Source organism: Schistocerca serialis, chromosome 6, assembly GCF_023864345.2.
Source record: "Schistocerca serialis cubense isolate TAMUIC-IGC-003099 chromosome 6, iqSchSeri2.2, whole genome shotgun sequence".
Lineage (NCBI taxonomy): Eukaryota > Metazoa > Arthropoda > Insecta > Orthoptera > Acrididae > Schistocerca > Schistocerca serialis.
Window position 1 is genome coordinate 524,969,855 of NC_064643.1, and position 25,678 is coordinate 524,995,532.

Sequence of the window (25,678 nt, forward strand, 5' to 3'; positions counted from 1 at the left end):
CGTGATCAGGTACTTTACCCCATCGGCCCTGCTCCCCCGCCGGCCAAATACTGGTAACGAAAATATTTTACCACAGGAATTCGAACCAGCTGACTTCCTAGTCGGGCGCCGCATCACAAGCGTGCTTTAGCACCTCGGCTGCGGAGGAATTTTAATGTGCTCCACGAGCTGCTAATCCAGCCGCGGACGCAATGTTGCTGTTGCAGTCTGCAGTGCGAAAACTGGTTTCGTCCTGTTTTGCAAGCTAGTCTGTCCTGTGCAAGTCTCTTCATCACTGCGTAGGTACTGCAGCCTATTATTGTCAAACTCGTTGAAGACATTCTGGGCTTTGGCTGAATCGACACAAATCGAAGTTACTCGACCGGCTATGACATATTTATCTATCTGGAAAACTAGTATGGCTCCTTCAGCTGGTGGCTCTTAGTTTGTACATCGTGTACTTTTGTATTCAAGAAGAAAACGTGACTCGCAAAGTCAGACGTATCGAAAAGCAGCACAGTTAGGGCAACAAAGAATGGCGATACCACATCAGGTGTGCACTGCATTATGCGACTGATACCGTTCCTAGTGAGCCTAGAATTTTCTCGACAATTAGAAAGATGAGCGCCGTATGAAGTGACAGGTACGCGACTGTACTTCACAGTTAACTACTTCTTATGTGCGCTAGCTAACTTGAAAAATTGAACGTAAAATTGAAGTGCTAAACTGAACAAATGTCTCTTGAAAGTCAATGTCCAATGGATCACTCAAATAGCAATACCGTGCAAATTATCTATTTATTAAAGTTTTAGTTAACAGCACACAATCATCCGCCACAGTGAAATGTTTGATTTTTGTAAAGTTAACTTCTAGGGACCAACCATTCACTCGCATTTGCCCAAATGATTCAATAGAAAATTACGATCACCAATCAAATATTCAGCGAATGATTTTCGCAATTTACAACTTTCATGGGTTTGTGTTCCACGAAACTGTTAGATTTATTTTCCTTACGACCACTTGCGATTCCATTCACACTGTGAAGAGTGATGTGTCCTATCAGTCCATGCCTTCATTTTAGTCTGATTATGCCATAAAGCTCTTTTCTCCTCAACATAACTGAGTACCTCTACATTAGTTATTCGATCTGCCTAATCCTCAGCAGTCATCTGCAACATAAAATTTCAAACGTTTGTGTTGTTCTCTTCTCTGCACCGTATGTCGTCAACGTTTCATTTCCATATAAGGCTGCATTTTGAACAAATGCTAACAGGTGAAATCTGGTAACCTATTTCTCTTTTTTTAGAAAATACTGTCAGTCGCTATTTGGTATCCTCGTCTGTCTTGGCCACTTATTTTGATACCGAAATAGCAAAAATTTTCTACTACTTTTAGTATTTCATTTCCTAATGTAACGTGCTGAGGCACAAAGGAAAGCACCTAAAAAGGAAGTAATGTTGCTACAGAAGCAACGCACAGCATTTTCATCTATACTTGTTTTAAGTTACAGAACCAAGTATGCTGTCCTCGACCGCGAGTGTCCATCAGAGACAAGGGTATCATCAGGAATACCCCAGGGAAGTGTGATAGGACCGGTGTTTTTTCTCCATACACAAATGATGTGGTGGAAAGGCTAAGCAGCAGCCCGCAGTTGTTTGCGGATGGTGCGATGGCACGTGGAAGGGTGTCGTCTTTGAATGACCGTAGGAGGATACAAGACGAATTAGACAAACTTTCTAGTTGCTGTGGTGAATGACAACTAGCTCTAAATGTGGAAAACTGTAAACTAATAGGGATGAACAGGAAGAACAAACCTGTAATGTTCGGGTACAGTACTGCTAGTGAGCTGCTTGACACAGTCAACTCGCTTAACTCTCTGGGCGTAACGTTGCAAAGCGATATGAAATGGAACGAGCATGGATGGCCGACTTCGGTTTAAAGGGAGAATTTTAGGAAGGTGTGGGTCATCTGTAAAGGAGACCACATGTAGGACATTACTGCGACCCATTGTTGCGTACTGTTCTAGTGTTTGGGATCTGCACCAGGTCGGATTTAAGGGAGACATCGAAGTAATTCAGAGGCGTGCTGCTAGATTTGTTACCGGTAGGTTCGAAAAACACGCAAGTACTGCAGAGGTGCATCGAGAACTCAAATGGGGAAATCATTGGAGGGAAAATCATTAGAGGGAAGGCGACGCTCTTTTCTAGAACGGCTACTGGGAAAATTTAGGTAACCGGCATCTGAGGCTGACAGCAGAACGATTTTAGTGTCATCAGAGTACATCTCGCGTAAGAATCGTGAAGTGAGATTAGAGGGATTAAAGGTTCGCACGGAGGCATATAGACAGTCGATTTTCCCTCGCTCTGTTTGCGAATGGAACAGGAAAGGAAATGGCTAGTAGTGGTACAGTGTATTTTCCACCACGCAGCATATGGTGGCTTGCGTAGTATGTGTGTAGAAATGTAAATATAGATGTAGGTATACTGTTTGTGGTATTCACCAGTGAAAACATTTTTAAACAATTCTGACAGAAGGACTACTTGTAACTGAAGGAGATGCGTCCAGAGTTGCTTGTAGTCTTTAAGATAGGTAAGAATTTTGACAAAATCTGAAATCAGCGGCTAAAATGGAAGCTCAAATGAAAGTTTCATTGGCCTTCGGTCGTCATATGTAGCATTCAGATTTAGGCGTCAAAGCCAGCTAAATGTGGACTATCAGACCAATTGTGTGATTGAATTGAAGAGTTCCTAGATAACAGAACGCTGCGTGTCATTCTCAATGGAGAGAAGTCTTCCGAAGTAAGAGTGATTTCAGGTGTGCCGCAGGGGAGTGTTGTAGGACAGTTGCTATTCACAATATACATAAATGCATAAATGACCTTTTGGATGACATCGAAAGTTCACTGAGGCTTTTTGCGGATGATGCTGTGGTACATCGAGAGTTTGTAACAATGTAAAATTGTACTGAATTGCAGGAGGATCTGCAGCGAATTGACGCATGGTGCAGGGAATGGCAATTGAATCTCAATGTAGACAAGTGTAATGTGCTGCGAATACAAAGAAAGAAAGATCCCTTATCATTTAGCTACTATATAGCAGGTCAGCAACTGGAAGCAGTTAATGCCATAAATTATCTGGGAGTACGCATTAGGAGTGATTTAAAATGGAATGATCATATAAAGTTGATCGTCGGTAAAGCACATGCCAGACAGATTCATTGGAAGAATCCTAAGGAAATGCAATCCGAAAACAAAGGAAGAAGGTTACAGTACGCTTGTTCGCCAGCTGTTTGAATACTGCTCAGCAGTGTGGGATCAGTACCAGATAGGGTTGATAGAAGATATAGAGAAGATACAACGGAGAGCAGTGCGCTTCGTTACAGGATCATTTAGTAATCGCGAAAGCGTTACGGAGATGACAGATAAACTCCAGTGGAAGACTCTGCAGGAGAGACGCTCAGTAGCACGGTACGGGCTTTTGTTAAAGATTCGAGAACATACCTTCAACGAAGAGTCAAGCAGTATATTGCTCCCTGCTACGTATATCTCGCGAAGAGACCATGAGGATAAAATCAGAGAGATTAGAGCCCACACAGAAGCATACCGACAATCCTTCTTTCCACGAACAATACGAGACTGGAATAGAAGGGAGAACCGATAGAGGTACTCAAGGTACCCTCCGCCACACACCGTCAGGTGGCTTGCGGAGTATGGATGTAGATGTAGATGTTCCGGTTCATGGGGGTCAACTTGATGATTTTTACGTGGTAAGGGAAAAGAATTTCTGTTGCTAGTGATACTTCTCGACAGCTAGAAAGACGAGCGCCGTATGACGTGAGAGGTACGGTGCGGCGGCAGCGGCTCACCTTGTCGGTTCTCATTGTGGAGCAGGCGAGGAGTGGTGAGGTCTTGTGGTGGAGCGGAGCGCACTGGTGCCCCTGACCAGCAGAGGCGGCGCTTTTATAGGCGCGCGCCGTGGCCACCACGGAGGCGGCGGTTCCGGATCATCAGAACACGCCCGCCGCCACGGTGTCGAAACCCGGCCGGGGGTGGAAGCCGCGCCTCCGGGGTGGCGCGCTGACACGCTACCTCGCTACCGCTGTGCCCGCCTCTCACAGCTCCTCTTAAAGCAGAAATAACTTTCATCAGTACTCGAAGTCTGCTGCGTGTAACATAAAACGTGGCTCCTGTCTGAGATTTTGTGTAGGCAAATGGGAAGCTCTTTTGATGTCCGCTTTAGGGAAGGTTGTGAAGCAGGTAGTAACAATGGTTTTCCTTTCTAAAAAAATCGAAAACAGCCGGACAAATATTTCGTGAAATAATTTGTCGAAAATTGATAAACATATAAAATTAGAGAAATAATTTATCGGATTTTTTAATAATGTTCGAAGTCATGTACTGCAGCTGAGACACTCATAACTTGCTGGCGTAAAGAGATACTAGGAGAAATATCGCCGGACAAATATCCTCCAGGACTCTTTAAAATTCTTAGATTCAGAGTTCAACATTCAACTTTAAATTCTCAATGGGCACCTTATTTGCTTACATGATTTTCAGCAACTTTCCAAGGCGAGTCAAATCTTTCTCTAATCTATTTCATGTCTTACATTAGAAAATATATTTCGTAAACATTTAACCAGCTTTTTTTAATTTTTTTTATTTTCATGTCTTGTACAGAAAGCATGAAACGCGATATACTTAAATATCGATCGATATTATATTATTATTAAGAGTACATACAGGATGTTCGTTTTAACTTGAGACAACTAAAGGTCACGAAAACGACGTACAGTACGAAAAAATTGTTATAGGTGAAAAGTTAGTATTATTAAAGGAAACATCTCTCTGTGCAACAATTGGTCACCTCCTTGCAACCCCACCAGCGTGGCCGCGGCCAACTTTATGTTTTCAGGTGGGAGACCTCTGCCGCCCATTTTCATTGCACATTCGGATTCTTCCAAAGAAACATCGTACGGTTTACTCAGACCATTGTTTCCCATTCGTGGTAGATAGCGTTGTTATCTTTACGTATCAAGTTTGCCTGTTTTTGTGAGTAAGAACCGATGGATCTGATTCTACATTTTGTCTACGATTGTAAACTTTTATGTTCTAGAGGTTGATTTTTATGTTCGAACTTTACTTTACTTTGCAAATTTGATTGTACAGTTCAATATGGTTAGCCATTTCAGTGTCTTGTTAGATGCTACGTTTAGCGTGATCCAGGAACAACGGCGTGGATGTATTAGTTTTCTGTTTCCATTGGGATGCTTGATGGCGATGTCCTCCTCTCACTCTCCGTTGAGATGCTTAATTTCGGTGAGTCCCCTTGCCTCTCACCGCTGGGGTGGTTGATTTTGGTGAGTCCCGTTGCATCTCACCATTGGGGTGGTTGATTTCGGTGAGTCCCCTTGCATCTTACAATTAGGGTGCTTGATTTCAGTGAGTCCCATTGCCTTTCACCATTGGGGTGCTTGATTTCTGTGAGTCACATTGCCTCTCAGCACTGGGGTGCTTGATTTTGGTGCGTCTTCTTGCGTCTAAAAATTTGGGTGAGTCCCCGTGGTTATCACAGCTTGGGAGCTTGATTTTGGTTTTATGGGAACAAAGTAAACCCACATCGTTGTTCCTGGATCACTCTAAACGCAGCTTCTAACCTGACATTGAAACGACTAATAATATTGTAGTGTACAGTCAAATACACAGCACGAAAGCAAATTTCAAACACAAGTTTCAACCGATAGAACACAAATGTTTACATTTACATCGTAAATGAAACGTAGAATCAGATGCGTCGATTGTTAACTGATAAAAAGCGCGCACTTGATATTTGTCGATTACAGTGCTATCTACAACGAATGGAAAACAATGGAGTAAACCGTGCGTATTTTTTTGCGTAGAAACCGAATATCGAATAAACATAGGGGTTGCCATTTGAAAATACAACGTTGACCCCGAATACCGGCCACGCAGGAGGGGTGGTTAGGAGATGGTCAGCTGCAACACTGACAGATATCCCCTGCACAGCCATCACTATCATTAACTTTCACTAGTATTATTTTTTTTATTTTTACGATCCGTTCATTTTGAGATATTTAGTTGTCACCCTGTGGATCAAGAGAGAGCAGAGAAGTTTCAATTTATGCTATGTTTTGATATGTATTTCCATTTCATTTATATAGCTAGTAGAAGCCGTTCGCTTATTTTAATTGTCCCTGAAATTACTAATCTTTTCCTAATTACTCTGCTTATTTTCAAAAAATTAATTTTTTTCGAAACTAGACCTCTTGCTGGTCAATTTCATACTCCACTGGTCCAATTCAAAACCCTTCCGTTAGCTATGAAAATATGAACAGCTTTTCTAGGACAAAAAGTGCGGAGATAATTTAAGACGTTTACATCATCATTTCCGTATGCATCATTATGTTCCCAAAGCATCCAATTTGAATACATTTGAAGAGCTCGAAATTTTTCTTAATTTTTAAAAAGAAACTCAATAATTGTTGAATGATCAAAATTATGTCCGTAGTCAAACCTTTTTCGAAGTATTCTCTTACCTGTTGAATTTTCTCTTCTCCCTCTTTTCTTCCTTTTTCCGTTGTTTAGCCGGCCGCAGTAGCCGAGCGGCTCCAGGCGCTTCAGTCTGGAACCTCGCGACCGAGCGGTCGCAGGTTCGTATCCTGCCTCGGGCATGGATGTCTTTAAGTTAGTTAGGTTTAAGTAGTTCAAAGTTCTACGGGACTGATGACGTCAGATGTTAAGTCCCATAGTGCTCAGAGCCATTTGAACCATTTGAACCCGTTGTTTAAGTTACTCTCTCTCCCGGCTAGCACTTATGTAATAGTAACTTGTTTTAACAGCTGATTCATTCTGGCTGGTAAGTATACACCTCCCAGCACCAACTACCATCTTGGTACTCGCCGATCGCTTCTGAAGGCGTGCATCATCTCTCCAGCTTAAAGCGTACGTGTAGCTCGTATTGACTGGTAGTTGATTAATTTATTACCAGTTTTCATTTTGAGAAGGCTTTCTCTTCCAGTCAATTTTATTTGCGAAAATTTTTATGTATTTTGTATTTAGTAGGAAAATCATATCGTACGGCACTGTTGTCTTGTATATCCCACGAGGTGGGTTCAGCCACCTGTTGGAAAGGGCGTTCTTCCTCCGCGCACATTGGTCTCTTTCCTAGCGGCTTTCTGAGAATTGTGTCGTATGTGTATTTGTAGAATGTAGATGAGTGTAAATGATGCATGTGTAGTACAGTGCTAAGTTTGTGTTGCATGGTGTTGATGAGAGAAGGGGAGAGAGGGTGAAACCTGGTGCTGGATACCCCTCTCGAGCCCCTCAGGGGGCCGCTGAACTTAACGTCCCCATCGAAGGACGGATCACCGTCAACAGCGCCACAAGCCCTCACTTCGTGAGACGCTGCAGAGAGATATGGGATTTAATCCGGGGCATTGGCCCAAAGACTGACTATGAGGATCTTAACGCCATCACTTCTCGGCCCTTGCCGGCCAAATACTGACAACGGCACTTTCATCTACCATCAGGATCCGAAAACCTCCGCGTTAAGCGCCACCGCACAAGTGTGCCTTAGCGACCTCGGCTACGGTGGCTGGTGAGTTATGAATTTCCAGCTATTACTTAATTTACAGTAGCCTTCATTTCCAACAATCAGAGGGCAGATACTTTTACATCGCGAACGTCTCTCCGGGAAAGCGCAGTTTATGAGCTACTATTCAACGTGCACAAGTAGATACTGCTGCGTACAAAAGTTAGTTTGTTTTGTAATTTACTGCCCTTTACTGTCTAGTGTAATATCATCCACTTTGTTTATTTCCCAACACATCACCTTATGACGACTTCGTAATAATTCGAAATCGGTCACCATCTGTGTAACCCAAGGCTAAAACCTGCGGCGTGTCAGAGGTATAAGTGCACTTTTTTATGACTGATGACAGCGTACTGAGCAACGTTACATTGGTATTTAACTTCGTATGCAGACTAATAATTATAGCTGTTACAAGCTGTATGTTTTTGCTTCGTTGGTATCTCCAATTAAGCAAGTTACAAGTAAGCCATCAACGTTTATTTCCCCTAGGCAGCAGGTCAGGTATTAAAATGTGGGCGCGTGGATCCAAAATGGATAGTCTATACCGAGAGGCACAGTCCACTTCGTCGGGCAGCTAGGGCTGTGTAGAAAACATCGTGTAGTAAATTATGTGACGTGTTTGCGGAACGATTGCTAAGCACACAGAAAAACAACTAACTCACTGAAGTGGGCACATATTAAGGTGCCAATAGTCACAGTATTTGTACCTGTGGCCCCAACATACTGCATAACAAAAGAATCTGAAATGACATTCGTTGTTGTTGACGTTGTTGTTGTGGTCTTCAGTCCAGAGACTGGTTTGCTGCAGCTCTCCATGCTACTCTATCTTCTGCAAGCTTCTTCAAATCCAAGTAACTGCTGCAACCTACATCCCTCTATGATTTTTACCCTCCACGCGTTCCTCCAATACTAAATTGGTGATCCCTTGATGCCTCATAACATGACCTACCAAGCGATCCCTTCTTCTGGTCAAGTTGTGCTACAAATTCCTCTTCCCCCCAATTGTATTCAGTACCTCCTCATTAGTTATGTGATCTACCCATCTAATCTTCAGAATTCTTCTGTAGCACCACATTTCGAGAGCTTCTATTCTCTTCTTGTCTAAGCTATTTATCGTCCATGTTTCACTACCATACAAATATCTTCAGAAACGACTTTCTGACTCTTAAATCTGTACTTCAGAAACACTTTCCTTGCCATTGCCAGTCTACATTTCATATCCTCTTCACTTCGACCATCATCAGTTATTTTGCTCCCCAAATAGCAAAACTCACCTACTTTAAGTATCCAATTTCCTAATCTAATTCCCTCAGCATCATCTGATTTAATTGGACTACATTCCATTATCCTCGTTTTGCTTTTGTTGATGTTCATCATATATCCTTCTTTCAAGACACTGTCCATTCCGTTCAACTGCTCTTCCAGCTCCTTTGCTGACAGAATTACAATGTCATCGATGAACCTCAAAGTTTTTATTCCTTCTCCATGGATTTTAATTCCTACTCAGAATTTTTCTTTTGTTTCCTTTACTGCTTGCTCAATATACAGATTGAACAACATCAGGGATAGGCAACAACCCTGTCTCACTCCCTTCTCAACCACTGCTTCCCTTTCATGCCCCTCGACTATTATAACTGCCATCTGGTTTCTGTACAAATTGTAAATAGCCTTTCGCTCCCTGTATTTTGCCTTTCCTTAATCTATCTTCTAAGTAAGTTGTAGTGTCAGTATTGCCTCGCGTGTTCCAACATTTCTACAGAATCAGAACTGATCTTCCCCGAGGTCGGCTTCTACCAGTTTTTCCATTCGTCGGTAAAAAATTCGTGTTATTATTTTGCAGCTGTGACTTATTAAACGGATAGTTGGGTAATTTTCACATCTTTCAACATCTGCTTTCTTTGGGAATGGAATTATTACATTCTTCTTAACGTCTGACAGTATATCGCCTGTCTCATACATCTTGCCGATCAGATGGAAGAGTTTTATCATGGCTGGCTCTCCCACGGCTATCAGTAGTTCTAAGGAATTTCGACCTAGGTTTTTCAGTGCTCTGTCAGATTTTTCACGCAGTGCCTTTCATCTTCGTCTACTTCCTCTTCCATTTCCATGATGTTGCCCTCAATATGACATTCGTGACAAAAAAAAGGGCGTCAGTTATTTTTAAAAAAATTGTGTACGAGGATGAGTAGTGAATGATTATTAAAAGTGACCCTGAAACAGTATAAGTCGCTAATTATTTGTATTTCGTAAGCGGTTTCGTTATACACCGCCTCCACAATCGAGTCGTCTAGCGTAAGCCTGCGTGCTAGTTTCGACTCGCAGGTAACCTGCTTCCAGTGCTGGTGGCGGAAGAAATTTTTCCCAGTAAGAGAAGGGGAGGTGGTGGCGTAAAGTTCCTGACTATGTGCAAACAGTGCAGCTGTAATTCCAGATCTCCCTGTGGTGTCTCATGAAGCGACGGCAAATAACACTATGATCCGTCCGTCGGAAATGGATGTTAATTACGGTGCTACACGTGAAGAATATGCATTGTTGTCGGCACTGGGTTCCCAACTGCCACTTCTCTCATCTTCATAAAACACCAACATGACACAACACAATGCACACACCCATTACAGTTACCTACAGTCGACAAGTATCCTTGGCTCAAACTCTCTTACACTACGGTAAATGTGGGTGGGCGTGGGAGGGGGCGTAGCATTCTGCGGGCGGGAAGAAAACCATTTTTCGGTTTGACGGTGTAACAGCTTCTCGGGCTCTCTCATCTAACAAAATCATGCGAGTTTTTCGTTCTTTAATACAACTAACTTCAGGGCAATTTAATGTTCACAGTGAAGAGTATCGTCGGTAGCACAAACTACGTAATACCTTCTTGTATGCGTTATTTCTTTTGTGGTAAAATCAACTCCAGAGCCTTTGAATTTGGATGCCTTTTCCGTTCAATCAACTCGTATCCCAGACTAACGAAAAATGCTAAAGAATAGTTATCCTCTCTGCGTAATTTACTTATACCTACCACAATGGGTTACTTCGTTGACGCTATCCACCTTGTTGCCTCCCCTTCGACAGTACACTGGTATGAATGTGTTCGTGTAATCTAAACTGGCTGTCAGACGCAGATAATTACCGATATGAGCTGTTTCCAGGTCAGAGTTCAAGTTATAGCAAGACGTGACCGACAGTTAATGACGAAATGGTTCAAATGGCTCTGAGCACTATGAGACTTAACATCTGAGGTCATCAGTCCCTTAGAACTTAGAGCTACTTAAACCTAACTAACCTAAGGACATCACACACATCCATGCCCGAGGCAGGATTCGAATCTGCGACCGTAGCGCTCGCACGGTTCCAGACTGAAGCGCATAGAACCGCTCGGCCACAACGGCCGGCGAGTTAATGACAAAAGTTACAGAGAAGAGTGGTTGGCGCACGTGAGGCGGATGAAAAATGACAGATATACCATTACAGTTAATGAACTAAAGACCTCCGAGAAAATCATAATACCGCAATACCGAGAGTACGCTCTATGGAACAAGATCTTATCCACAGCTGACGATAGTAATTCCTTTCTCGGAAACAGCGATGCAGCTATAAAAAAAATAGTACTTCTTACACAGGAAACATAATTAGGATTCTTCATTATCGTTGTGACGAATTCCGTCTTTTTAATTTTACTAACAAATCGGCAGTTTCTTGAAATGAAGCCGCAGTGTTTTAGTTTCCTTTGCCGCAGAAATTCCTCCGCCGCCCATGTCTGCATTTAAGTGTGTAGTCCATAAGCCATCGTACAACGTATGGCAGAGTGTGCGTACTCGGTCAGCATCATCCTCCATCTCTTCCCAGTTTCGTCCAAGGGAAGTTCTTTTAAAATTTTATGGTTAGATGACTTCATACCGTACAGCCAGAACTATTTTACATTATTAGTAATACATCTGATGGTTTCAATAAATTTGTGATAGTACATATTGATGATGTAGTACCTGATAATTATACATGTAACTTAGGTCTCTCTCAAAATTCCGTAATAGTTTTCTACGTGGTACAGGGTGGGCAAGATAGTCAACCCAGCTAACACCATCCACTCTCGGCGTGTGTGTTACAAGTTGGGTTACCTAGCTAAATTGCATGAAATATTTTCCGGCCAGGTCTTTTTTTTGCCGCCATATAAGTTTTTTCATTGTCTAATGTGAAGATAATAGTGATATAGATAGAAAATTGGTATTGCAGTTTGTTTAGCTTTCAGTTTGGGATATGGTTCGATACTTCGAAATCGGGGTTGCAGGTTCCCATTGCGCATCGTGTCCATTTCAAGGAGGTCCAGTACTCGTTCTTTGAGTACGAAAAAGTCTACAGCCTAATTTCCATACTCATGCTTATTCTGTGAGACATAAGTTTTCTTAATTGATATGTTTCGTCGACAGCCTTGAAAGTAAGTTCTTTGACACGTGGTGCAAGGCACATATATCGTTTAACGTCTCCAGTTCGGATCTGGCGAACGCTCTTGAAACACCATAGTGCTAAACAGTCTAAACAAGACTACAGTTATTTGAATGAGCTGTTGCTTTTCTGTTAAGTCAACTACGTGAGCATCTTAGGCTGGTGAAAAATGTTTAAAGAGTTTCGCACCAGAGATATGGTAGTGACCGCCATTGCGCATAAATTAAACTTCCTAACAACTCCTCCCGTAGATTTATTTTGCATCTGCCTTCCCCAAAACTTCATTTATGCTGAATTTAAAACATAAAACGGAACGTATCGACTGACCTCAAAAATACCTTGGGTGTTTGATGATACCGAATGGTTCCTGTGAGTGATAGGTGGTACTATTACAACCTTTTAAACTGTTTACTCAAACTAATTTATATTATGTTACTGGTCAGCTGCTACACTTGTCGCCGAGCAGTGGCCACATGTAATTGTTATTCCAGTTCCCAACAACTGTGTAATTCAAACAACTGAAATGAAAAGAGGAACGTCTTTGATTGCTATATGTGTACCATCAAAGTTCTTTACCTCTATAAGGCATATATGTTCTTTTCAGGCACGGTCGATATTGAGTGAAAGATAAACTTGCTAGCCATATTCACATCTTTTGTTACGCAGAAAAAAAGGGGGAAAGGTGGAAATATTTTGTCTTAACGCCTCGTTGACAGCGAGGTCATTACAGACGGAGCCCTAGGTTGGTTACAGAAGGACGGGGAAAAAAATTAACGAGATCGATGGAACCTCATACCGTTGGCCTGAAATGCTTTCAGGAAATGAGGAGAAAGGGAAACCAGGATAACCTGCTATGGATCTGAACCCCGCTCCTCCACGATACGAGTCCAGTGCTTCAATCAGTATGCCAACACTTTCCATGGGACCAGAAAGAATAATTTTTCAGTCACCACTTTGTTAGTAGGATGTAATGAGGTTGTGTCTGTTTTTGCTTTACACAGCCGGTTTTTATTGGCCTTCAAACATCTGGAAAGCCTTAAAGACCAATGACACCCTCATCCTCTTCATTTTTATCTGATTCTGTATACACCTGCGTCTCAAAGTCCGAATACTTATAAAAGTCATAGCCGGCAAGAGACGTGCGCTCCATTGCATCATTAATCCCTAGCTCTACTCCAGAAAACAGTACCTCTTTTTGTGTGTGTATACAGCCTGCGTACCTTTGAATAACAAACTGTGAGAAAAGCGCTTAGCTTTCACCTACAGTGACTTGCAATACCATGTAAATGTTATATTAAGACGATCAAGGATCTCTCTCGTTAAATTGTCTTCATTCTCAGACGGCTAACGAAGTGGAATACTTTAATAGTTGAAACCTAAAACCATCAGGACACATTCCGACATTATGCGCAAAAAGTGAATTAAAATCGTTGAGAAACATATTTAAAATAATACAGGCTTCAGAATATTGTTTACCTGTATGTTGTAACACCCTGTTCGATGGTTAAGTTACAGAACTTCGATACAAAGTTTTACACTGTGGCATATTTCCGTGCTTCATGTGGAACGAGGAATTTTATTGTGATCAAAGAAGATTACGATGCGACCTTATATGTATGCAACTCAAGAGATATAGCATAACTTCCATCTAGCGGCAATCTGCTCTTGCAAGAGATACGAAATCATAACAGTACACACTTGCGATGGGTGTATACAGACCACTGGTTAATGCTTTGCTGCGAAGGAGAAACCGTGAAATAGATTATAAAAAAGTTTATAAAATCAGCAGCCATTAGAATCCTGAAAAGTATCAGTATTTTGGTAGTCGTGGTACTGCGTGGAGCCACTAGTTTAACGAACGTGATTCATTTTAAAACAGTTGTGAAAGAATGAAAACGCGAAATAACTTTACGAATTTCGATAATAGATTTAGTCAAAACATCCTGCGGGCGTATTTATGTCAGCCACTGCTTAAATTTTGAATAAAAATCATCAGCAATGCCAGCCGAATACTTCCGATGTAATGTGTCTCATTCTGCCAATTGCCTTGTCAAAGAAGACGGAGGTGCAGACATAGATTCAGGGCTACCTTTTGCCCTCTGTATGGGACGCTGGCCCTAAAAGGCGGAAGGATCAGCAATGGCCAGTGCCATGAGGATATAGAATGCAATGGAAATCGCTGCATTAAAGACACATAAGATGTATCCGCAGATCATGTGGCTGATAATAGAAAAAGAGTCATGATGATCTCTTTATTTGCCAAATATTCCGAGTTTGTCCCATATTCGGATCTCCGGATGGTGACAGCCGAGGACGAGGGGATGGCGCATAAAGGACTGAATAACCAACGAAAGTTGGAGATGGAATGACAGTGAAGCTAGAAACTCTGAAAAGGAAATGCAAATGGCAAATGTAGATACAGTGTTGGGTTAGGAATAGGAATTTTTGGAATAGCGATTTTTGGTTAGACAAATATAAGGTATAATCGGCATCAGCAGCAAATGGTATATGGTGAGTAGTATTCATTACGAGTAAAAAGGTAGGGTAGAGAGTGAGTTATTGCGCACAGTTCTGTGATAGGGTTCTTTTCATTAGAGTAGTCAGCAAAACCATGTCAACAGCAATAGTTTACGTTTACCTGCCGACGCTGATAGAGAAAGCGTATGAGAGTATTGATCAATATAAACAAAACAAAGATGAAAGAATGTACTCATATTAAATCAGGTGATACTGAGGGATTAGATTAGGAAACGAGACACTTAAAGTAGTAGATGAATTTTGCTATTTGTGTAGCAAAATAACTGATGACGGCCGAAGTGGAGAGAACGTAATATATACTAGGTGTAGAAGAATGAAATCGGAATTTCCCTATAGATGGCGCTAGCCGTGAACGTAGGGCCCGTGAGACCGAGTCTGCAGTGCCATCTGCTTCCTGTAACGGCTGACGACGAATATCTACACACAGTAACCCCAGTTCCATACAGCGGTATCAGTTTCAAAACCATAAACTTGTCCACTTTTATGCCTACGAACTACGATTTGCATTAGTTTTCTGTTATCATTTGAAGAAAACTGCTGCAGAATCGCATCGAATGCTTGTAGAAGGTTTCGGCGAACAAGCTCGTGGGAAAACACAGTGTTTCGAGTGGTTCAAAAATTCAAAAGTGGTATTTTTGACGTGAGAAACGACGAGCGCTGGAAGCCACCGAAAAAGTGCGAAGAGAACGAATTGCAGGCCTTATTGGATGAAGATGATACTCAAACATAACAGGAACTCGCGCAACAATTGAATGTTATGCAGGAAGCAGTTTCTCTGCGCTGTAAAGCTATGGGAAAGGTACAGGAAGTGGGAAAATGAGTCCCATATAAATGGAATGAAAAACAACAAGCAAATCGAAAGATCGCTTGTGAAATGCTGCTGGCCATATAAAAAAGAAAGTCGTTTCTCGAACGAATAATGACAGGTGATGAAAATTCGATATATTTTGAGAATCCTAAGCGTCATAAATCCTGGGTGACACCGGGCAAACCATCAACATTCACTTCAAGACCAAATCGCCTTTGCAAGAAGACAATGCTCTGTGTCTGGTGGGATCAGAAGTATGTCACCTATTATGAGTTGCAAAAACCTGATGAAACCGTTACCACCGATCGCTACCAACAGCAAAAGATCGATTTCAGTCGAGCATTACGTGAAAAACCACCCGAATATAGAAAAAGAGACAACACAAAGCCATGTTGGTCCATGATAACGCCCCACCACACACACAGCAAAACGGGTCAAGGAAACGATCGAGGCGTTCAGTTGGGAAATACTAGGACATGCGGCTTATACTCCAGACTTGGCTCCGTCCGATTATCATCTGTTTGCACCACTGGGACACACTGTCGCTGAACAACGATTTAATTCGTGTGAAAATGTACGAAAATGGCTCGCTGTCTGGTTCGCTTCAAAAGAAGAACTGTTTTTGTTGCGTGACAATCATAGCCTGCACGAGAGCTGGGAGAAATGTATAAACAGCAATGGAGACTATTTTGAATAAAATATTTTTTGTCAGTTTCAAACAACATACGTGTAATTATTGTAACCAAATTCCCGTTTCATACTCCTGCACCTGGTAGTCTGGCAATAGCAAGAAAAGGGTTTCTGAAGAAGAGAGATTTGTTAACGCCGAATATAGACCTAAGTGTTTGGAAGTCTTCTCTGGAGGTATTTGCTTGTAGTGTAGTCATATATGGAAGTGAAACATGGACGGTAAATAGCTTAAACAAGAAGAGATTTTCAAATGTAATGCTACAGAAGAATGCTGAAGGTTAGATAGCCATCTAGATCATGTAATTAATGAGGAGGTACTGGTTAGAATTGGGGAGAAGATAAATTTGATAGGACACATTCTCAGACATCCAGCAATATCAGTTTTGTATTGGAGGGAAATTACGCTGTTCATTAGTTCTGAATCTCTGCAGGAAACTGGCCGATTGTTGTTGTCATGATGCAACCCGTCGAGGGATGAGGTTACTTTTCGTATACAGAGGCCACAAGCCTATTACAGCGTCGCTGGCAGTTTCACTAGTTCTGCATCTGTACGGGAGGAAAGCAAAACGGCAACGACGAGGGTCAGTGATTTGTAACTGTCTTCATCCGTTTCGTGACTGGTATGATACTACCCGTCACGACTTCCTCTTCTGCGCCAAGCTCTCCATTATCTAAGATTAGCACTTAATCAACGTCCTCAATTGAAACTTTCTGGCAGATTAAAACTGTGTGCCGGACCGTGACTCGAACCTCGGATCTTTGGCTTTCGCGGGCAAGTGCTGTTCTCAGTGGTGTTCTGGAAACAATCCCCTACGCTGTGGCTGAGCCATCTCTCTGCAATATAGTTACTTCCAGGAGTGCTACTCCCGAAAAGTACGCAGGAGAACAACTACGAAATCTGGAAAGTAGGAGATGTGGAAGCGAGGCTGTGAGGGCAGGTCGTCAGTCGTACTCGGATAGCTCATTCGGTAGAGCGCTCGCTCGTGATAGGTGAAAAAGTCAGAGGTTCGAGTCCCTGTCTAGCACAGTTTTCATCTATCACAGCGTACACTCCGCTGGAGAGTGGACATTCATTCCGGAAATGTCCTCCGTTGTTTGTTGCACCTTTCCCGACATCTATCTTCCTATGAGGCTTTTGCCCTCTAGGCACACTGTCTTAACACATGTCCTATCATTCAGCCCCTCAGTCTAGTCAATGTTTCCCGTGCACAGGGCTACAATAAATGATTCATCGATTTTCAAAGCTACATATTTTCGAAACTATTACTTGTACAAATATGACTGACTCATGAATGGAGCCATAAACTCTCCAAGTTTGCGTTTTTCACTCTACACATGACCTATGAAGGCTCTTCTGATTACACGACACACACACCCAAGCGTAGGTCTCTAATATGGCCCCAAAGGAAAAAGTGAGCAGGCGTCAGGTTAGGCAACCTGGAGGTCGCTCACATCACAAAACTTCCTGGCAGAATAAAACCGTGTGCCGGACCGAGACTCGAACTCGTGACCTTTGCCTTTTGTGGGCAAGTGCTCTACCGTCTGAGCTAACCAAGCACAAGTCCCCTTCTCACTGCTTTAATTCTGCCAGTATCTCGACTCCTACCTTCAGTATGGAGAACCACATCGTCTTCACCACTACGCCCAATCCAGCTAAGTGAAATTCGTCGTTAGGGCAGCGGCGAACATCGATGCTTCAGTGAGCGAGTGCCTAGTCTTATTGGAAGACGAAATTCTCAGCATCGGCAGTCAGTTGTGGAAACAACCACATCTGCAGTATATGAAGATAAGAGGTACCGTCAGAGTCTTCTCACAGAAGAAAACGAACCATGTAGCTTCATCGGTGACAGTGTTCAGAAAACATTAACCTTCGGCAGTCTCGTTCGTGCGCCATAGTTCCATTATGATTTTCGGTTTCGTACATCGTCACAGTATAGCGGTTAACCTTTCCAGATAAATGGAGGGTCTCGCATATTCCAACACACACAAAAGCTCTTTTCTTGCTTTGTTGCCATTTTGTCAAGACACGGCACTCGTAACGCTAACTGGTGGCCACAATGCTAAGTTAGTGAGTTTACAGTTCTATTCATTCATCTTTGACGTTTGTAGTTGTAATGCTTTGGAAACTGTAGAACTTTGGAAATGACTGCATCATTTGTAGTAGCTTCTAAGATTCTACTAATCACTACCCACTTTCTATCTTAGCCACATACTTTCAACGTCCTTCTATGGCACTACACTCCAAACGCTCCGATTCTTTTCTTTTCCGATTTTCCCACAGTTCACGACTCTCTTATACGCCATTCTGTGTTCCAAACATACATCCTTAGAAATTTCTTCCTCATATTTTGGCTTACGTTTGATACTAGTAAACCTGTTCAGCGAGAAATGTTTTCATTTCACGTGTTAGTCCGCTTGTAACATCCGTCTTGCTCCGTCCGCCATGCTTTATTGTGCTTCCATACTAACAACAGGGATATTTAAGAATACAGAAATACAAGTCACTTAGGAATTAACTAAATAGGAAGTACAGGGAAGCTAAGGAAAATATCTACATGAAAAACGTGATGAAACTGAAAAGAAATTATAGTTGAAAGGACTGACTGAGCATATAGAAAAATCAAGATAGTACTCGGTGAACTGCATTAATAGTGCAGTGGTAATTCCGCTATTACATGCAGAGGAGAGACTGGATAGCTGGAAAGAATGCATTGAGGACCTCTGTGAGGGAGACGACTTACCTGAAGACCTGGTAGAAGAGGAAACAGGAGCCGATATAGAAGAGATAGGGGACCCAGCATTAGACGCAGAATTTAAAAGAGCTTTGGAAATTAAATTAAACAGAGCAAAAGGGATAGATAACATTCCATTGGAATTTCTAAAAAAACTCGAGGAAGTGGCAACAAAACGCTTATGCACATTGCTATGTAGAATATATGAGACTGGCGATATACTATCATACTTTCTGCAAAGCATCATTCACACAATTCCGAAAATTTTAAGAGCCGACAAGTGTGAAAATTGTCACACAATCAGCTTAGCTGCTCATGCACCCAAGTTACTGACAAGTATAATATGCATGAGAATGGAAAAGAAGTTGACCTGTCAGATGACGATCAGTTTGGCTTCAGGAAAGATAAAGGCACCAGACAGGCAGCTCTGACGCTGCGATTGATAATCGAAACAGACTGAAGAAAAATCAAGACACTTTCATCGGATTTGTCGACCTGGAAAAATAGTTCGACGATATAAAACGGTGCAATGTGTTCTAAATCCTGAGGAAAATAGAGGTAAACTATAGGGAAAGACGAGTAATGTACAATATGTACGAGGAGCAAGAGGAAACAATAAGACTGGAAGATCAAGAACGAAATGCTCGGATTAAACGAGTGTAAGACAGGAATGCAGTCTTTTGCCCTTGTTGGATGTCGAAGAAGCAGTGACGGAAATAAGAGAAAGTTTCAAGAGTGGGATTAAAATTCAAGGTATTAGGATATCAGTGTTAAGATTCGCTTATAACATTGCTATCGTCAGTGATAGTGAAGAAGAATTACAGGACCTGTTGAATGGAATGAACAGAGTAATGAATATAGAATATGGACTGAGAGTAACTCGAAGAAAGAGGAAAGAAATGAAAAGCAGCAGAAATGAGAACAGCGAGAAACTTAACACCAGGATTGGTGGTCACGAAGTAGATGAAGTTAAGGAATTCTTCTACCTAGTCAGCAAAATAACTCATGACTGACGGAGCAAGGTGGACATTTAAAGCAGACTAGCACGGGAAAAAAGGGCATTACTGACCTAGTATCAAATATAGGCCTTAATTTGAGCCGGCCGGTGTGGCCGTGCGGTTCTAGGTGCTTCAGTCTGGAACCGCGTGACCGCTACGGTCGCAGGTTCGAATCCTGCCTCGGGCATGGATGTGTGTGATATCCTTAGGTTAGTTAGGTTTAAGTAGTTCTAAGTTCTAGGGGACTGATGACCACAGATGTTAAGTCCCATAGTGCTCAGAGCCATTTGAACCAACCTTAATTTGAGGAAGAAATTTCTGAGGATATACGAGGGTCACTCCTAAAGAAATGCACACTATTTTTGTAAAAATACAGTTCTCATTCTGCATGTGTGAAGGTTTTTTTTCAAACTTAGTTCAACCTGTTCCCGTGAGTGGCACCGTCACAGCATGTCTTCAAGATGGCTGCTACACTTGACGTTCGTCAGAAGCAACGTGCTGTCATAGAATTCCTGTGCTGTGAAAACGAGACAGTGGGAAACATCCACAAGAGATTGAAAAGGGTGTATGGAGATGCTGCTGTCGATCGCTGTACAGTTAGTCGGTGGGCAAGCAGGTTACGTGATGAAAGCTGGCACGGCAATATTGAGGGTTGTCCTCGCAGCGGCAGGTCTCGTACTGCACACACTCCAGACAATGTGCAGAGAGTTAACGAATTGGTGACTGCTGACAGACGCATCACAGTGAACGCATTGTCACCCTACGTTGGGATAGGGGAAGGAAGTGTTTGCAGAATACTAAAAGTGTTCGCGTCAAAAAAGGTTTGTGCCAGGTAGGTTGCCAGGATGTTGACAGTGGCTCACAAAGAAACAAGAAATACGGTATGCAGTGAACTTTTGGAACAGTACGAGAATGGTGGAGATGGATTTCTTGGAAGAATTGTGACAGGTGATTAAACATAGCTCCATCATTTTTCACCAGAGGCGAAGAGACAATCAATGGAGTGGCATCATGCAAATTTACCCAAGAAAAAAAATTCAAAACCACACCTTCTGCTGGAGAAGTTATGGCTATGGTGTTTTTCGATTCCACAGGACTCTTGCTTCTAGACATCATGCCAAGTGGAACCACTATAAATTCTGATGCATATGTGACGACACTGAAGAAACTTCAAGCTCGACTGAGTAGTGTTCGACCACATCGGCAAAAGCAGGATGTTTTGCTGTTGCAAGACAATGCACGGCCACATGTCAGTCAAAAAACCATGGAAGCGATCACAAAACTCGGATGGACAACACTGAAACACCCGCCTTACAGTCCTGACCTGGCTCCATGAGACTATTACCTCTTTGGGAAACCGAAAAGGTCAGGTTTGCCCCTTTCTCGGTAACTATGTTATTACGCAGGCATCTTTCATTTATTGTTTTGGAATGTGCTCCTATCTGACAGTCACCTTTCCCTTTTGTTTTTCGTATTGAGCGCAGACATTACAACAGCAAGGAGTAATTTTTCGCCTCTAAAGTAGAACTGAGCCCGACGTGCATCAGAGGGAGATGAGCAATGCACAGCTCATGTCGAAACCAGTCCCCAGGCGGCGACCCCTTTCGGAACGAGAGAGAGATCCCTCAATAGCAGAGAAATGCTGCTCATCAATCAAGCGTAAACCAATAAAGGCCCGGGGCAGCAGTCGTGTGGCAAGAGTGCGGAGGGCGGGCGGACACCTCCGAATATCCGCGGGCCATCTCAGCGTGCCGCGGCAGGGCCCTCGCTGGCGCAACCCGCCCGCGCCACGTGCATCTCCGGCGGGGAAACCGGGCTAATGAATACCGCCGTCTCGGCCGGGCCACGAACTCCAGACGCTCTGCATGCTTCCGATGATGATGGTCGCAGATAACCGGCCGGTCGGCCCGTGGGAAAAGGCGCCTCGTAACACGTCTGCCTGTTATGGAAGCTCTCTTGGTTGACCGCACATTCCTGCAACAATTTGCGATTGCCGCATTCATCTAGTGGTATTCGTACAGTTCATAGAGTGCAAATTTAAGTGTTAGAAGTGAAGTCATAAGATGAATATCAACAAAGGTAAAGAAAGGCAATGGAATGTAATCGAATTAAATCACAGACATTCGTTCGGCGAACGCATTACAACATCAAAGAATAATTTTCGACTCGAAAGTAAAACTGAGCCCGACATGCATTAGATGAGTAGTGCACAGCTCATGTCGAAACCAGTGGTTGCTTGAGAAGACCGTGGCTGTTTTTGCATATATCAGAAACTACAATCAGCCACACGCCACAATATTTTCAAATGAAGATTTACTCCAATGTGACTAGTTTCTGGCTTAAGCCCATCATCAGACGCGAGGGAAGATTTCTCATACACTAATCACACAGATTTTGACACGAAAAAGACTACTCACTCGTCGGTCGAACTTTCTTGAGTGACAAAATAGCGTCACATTGTTGTTGTTGTGGTCTTTAGTCCTGAGACTGGTTTGATGCAGCTCTCCATGCTACTCTGTCCTGTGCAAGCTGCTTCATCTCCCAGTACGTACTGCAGCCTACATCCTTCTGAATCTGTTTAGTGTATTCACCTCTTGGTCTCCCTCTACGATTTTTACCCTCCACGCTGCCCTCCAATACTAAATTGGTGATCCCTTGATGCCTCAGAACATGTCCTACCAACCGACCCCTTCTTCTAGTCAAGTTGTGCCACAAATATCTCTTCTCTCCAATTCTATTCAATACCTCCTCATTAGTTATGTGGTCTACCCATCTAATCTTCAGCATTCTTCTGTAGCACTGCGTCAGATTAAAATAGCTAGTAAGTACTAGAATAATAATTAACCAATGGTTGAGCCCACAACAGACAGAACTTGCATGTACATGTTTGTCGCGTAATATCAGGCGACACTGACGCAATTCGAAGAGAAAATGAGACACAAAATGTGCTAAATGTGTTTTGTCATTAGGGTAGAAAAATAAATGACGATGACTGGAATACAGAGTATATAAATTGAAGCTTGACAACAGCCCGAAAATTGTTTGTGAAAAACAGAAAATTGATAATTTCGATCATAAGTTCATGTATTAGGAAGTCTTTTCTGGAGGCAATTTTTGGACTGTAACCTTTGTACAGAACTGGAGCGTTTACGATAGTTATGATAAAGAGGGAATAGAAACTTTTGAAATGTGTTGCTACAGAAGAATGTTGAAGATTAGATGGGTAGATCGCGTAACTAGTTAAGAGACACTGGACTGAACAGAGGTAAAAAGAAATTTATGGCACCGCTTGAGTAAAGAATGCGATCGGTCGACAGGACACATTCTGAGGCATCAAGCAGTCATCAGTTTGCTAATGGAGGCAAGTCGCGGGAAGGAAGGGGGCATTGATAGAAACCATGGAGTACTTTGTGTAAAGTTATAAATTGATGCAGTGTGGAAACATGTTTACCTAGGACATTGATTAGGGTGTCATTTTGAAGAGCTTGTGGTGTACTACTAGGTTCCCGAGTGAGACAACAGAAATATTCGCCTGAATTTGTGTGCAAATCGGTATTAGACTGAAAGTTACAAAATAATGAAAGACGTTGTCTTTTGTGATTCGTAAATGTCCGTAAATAGGCGTCACTGCATGAGACACAGTAGGTGAAGAGGGTCACACAGGATGGAGTACAGTGGAGAGCTCCGTCGAACCAGTCTTCGAGCTGAAGATCACAGTAAAAACAACAACAGGAGGTTTTTCTTGAAGGAATTTGGTTGCAGAGTAGCCTTATATGCGAGTGATATGTGGACGATAAACAGTACAAGCAAGAAACGAATAAAGCCTTTTCAATTTTTGTGTTACGGAGAACTGCTGAAGAGGAAACACCATGGTGTCTTGAGAAGACCGTGGCTGTTTTTGGATGCTAATCAGTGAAGAAGAAAACTGCAACCAGCCACATGCCAGAGTATTATCGAATGAATGATTTATTTCATTGGAACTAGTTTCGGGCTGAAGCCCATGGTCAGACACCAGCGAAGATTTGTCATAGAAATTTCACATACATATCCCACAATACAAAAGTCTACAGGTGATTTTGTGTTTATCACAAGCTTTACCGCTATACGTTAGATCTATGCAGTCTACTTGTTTCAGTAAATATACGATTTATTGAAGTGCGACATGTTGAACCGAGAGGGAGATTTTGTTATTGCGACGGAGGGAACGACATCGAGAGTATCATAAGGCTTCACTGGGGATACATTTGTGATTTAAACTGGGAGATTGCAAATAAGTTTGGTGAGCACGACCAGTACGTCATCACCTCTTAGTTCCTCACCGGCCAGTTACTGGCTGTGAAATTTCCTTTCATCATCAATAAAGTAGTCAATGTTAACGAATTCTCTTCGGGAGCGGTATGCGAGGCTGTACTGCTTTCAAATATCCTTCTGACTACACTGGAAGCAGCTACTTGCAAATCAGGGACCGTCGTTTAAGTGTGCCCTAGATATCTCGCCTACAGATTGCTAAGACATTAGCATGAAGCACCTCTTGTGAATCGAATGATGCACAGAAGCATTATTTTAGAAAAGGAACACTTTCTCTGCAAGACAAACATATCCATCGAACAAGAAACGTTTACTATCGTCTGAAGATGGGTTTAGGCCCGAAAAATATTTCCAGATAGCCAAAGCATTCGTTCGGCAAAGCCCTGACTCATTGATCACAGAGATACTGAGACGGAAACGTCTACTCGCTTCTCAGTCGAAATTTCTTCTATAACAAAATACCACCAGATTTGAATAGCTAAGAACTACGAGACTAATAATACACAAACAGTGGTTGAGCTCACACGGATAAATCACGTATGTACGTGTTTGCCACGCAGTACTTGTTTTGCCCGTGACGTCGTCGTACCGTGTGGAGGCGCATGCACCTCATTGCTACGAATTAGCAAAGTTTTAAATTGGTGTAACTTGGAAACTTGTGTAGGTAGAACACTGATTCTGGTGTCATTGCGAAAAGAATTTGGAGCACAATTAGAAACCAAAGCGAGGCAACAGAAGTATCCGCCGGTATATACACTACTGGCCATTAAAATTTCTACACCAAGAAGAAATGCAGATGATAAACGGGTATTCATTAGACAAATAAATTACACTAGAACTGACATGTGACTACATTTTCACGCAATTGGGGTGCATAGATCCTGAGAAATCAGTACCCTGAACAACCATCTCTGACCGTAATAACGGCCTTGATACGCCTAGGCATTGAGTCAAACAGAGCTTGGATCGCGTGTACAGGTACAGCTGCCCATGCAGCTTCAACACGATACCACAGTTCATCAAGAGTAGTGACTGCCGTGTTGTGACGAGCCAGTTGCTCGGCCACCATTGACCAGACGTTTTCAATTGGTGAGAGGTCTGGAGAATGTGCTGGCCAGGGCAGCAGTCGAACGTTTTCGGTATCCAGAAAGGGCCGTACAGGACCTGCAATATGCGGTCGTGCATTATCCTGATGAAATGTAGGGTTTCGCAGGGATCGAATAAAGGGTAGAGCCACGGGTCGTAAAACATCTGAAATGTAACGTCCACTGTTCAAAGTGTCGTCAATGCGAACAAGAGGTGAGCGAGACGTGTAACCAATGGCACCCGATACCATCACGCCGGGTGATACGCCAGTACGGCGATGACGAATACGCACTTCCAATATGCGTTCACCGCGATGTCGCCAAACACGGACGCGACCATCATGATGCTGTGAACAGAACCTGGATTCTCCGAAAAAATGACGTTTTGCCATTCATGCACCCAGGTTCGTCGTTGAGTATACCATCGCAGGCGCTCCTGTCTGCGATGCAGCGTCAAGGGTAACCGCAGCCATGGTCTCCGAGCTGATAGTCCATG

General features: G+C 42.7%; 1 protein-coding gene across 1 annotated transcript in view; it reads right to left on the reverse strand.

Annotated features, from left to right (window-relative positions):
- Positions 1 to 25,678, reverse strand: part of LOC126484963 (adult-specific cuticular protein ACP-20-like) — a 57,959-nt gene that overhangs the window by 7,179 nt on the left and 25,102 nt on the right. The gene's annotated exons all lie outside the window — the stretch shown is intronic.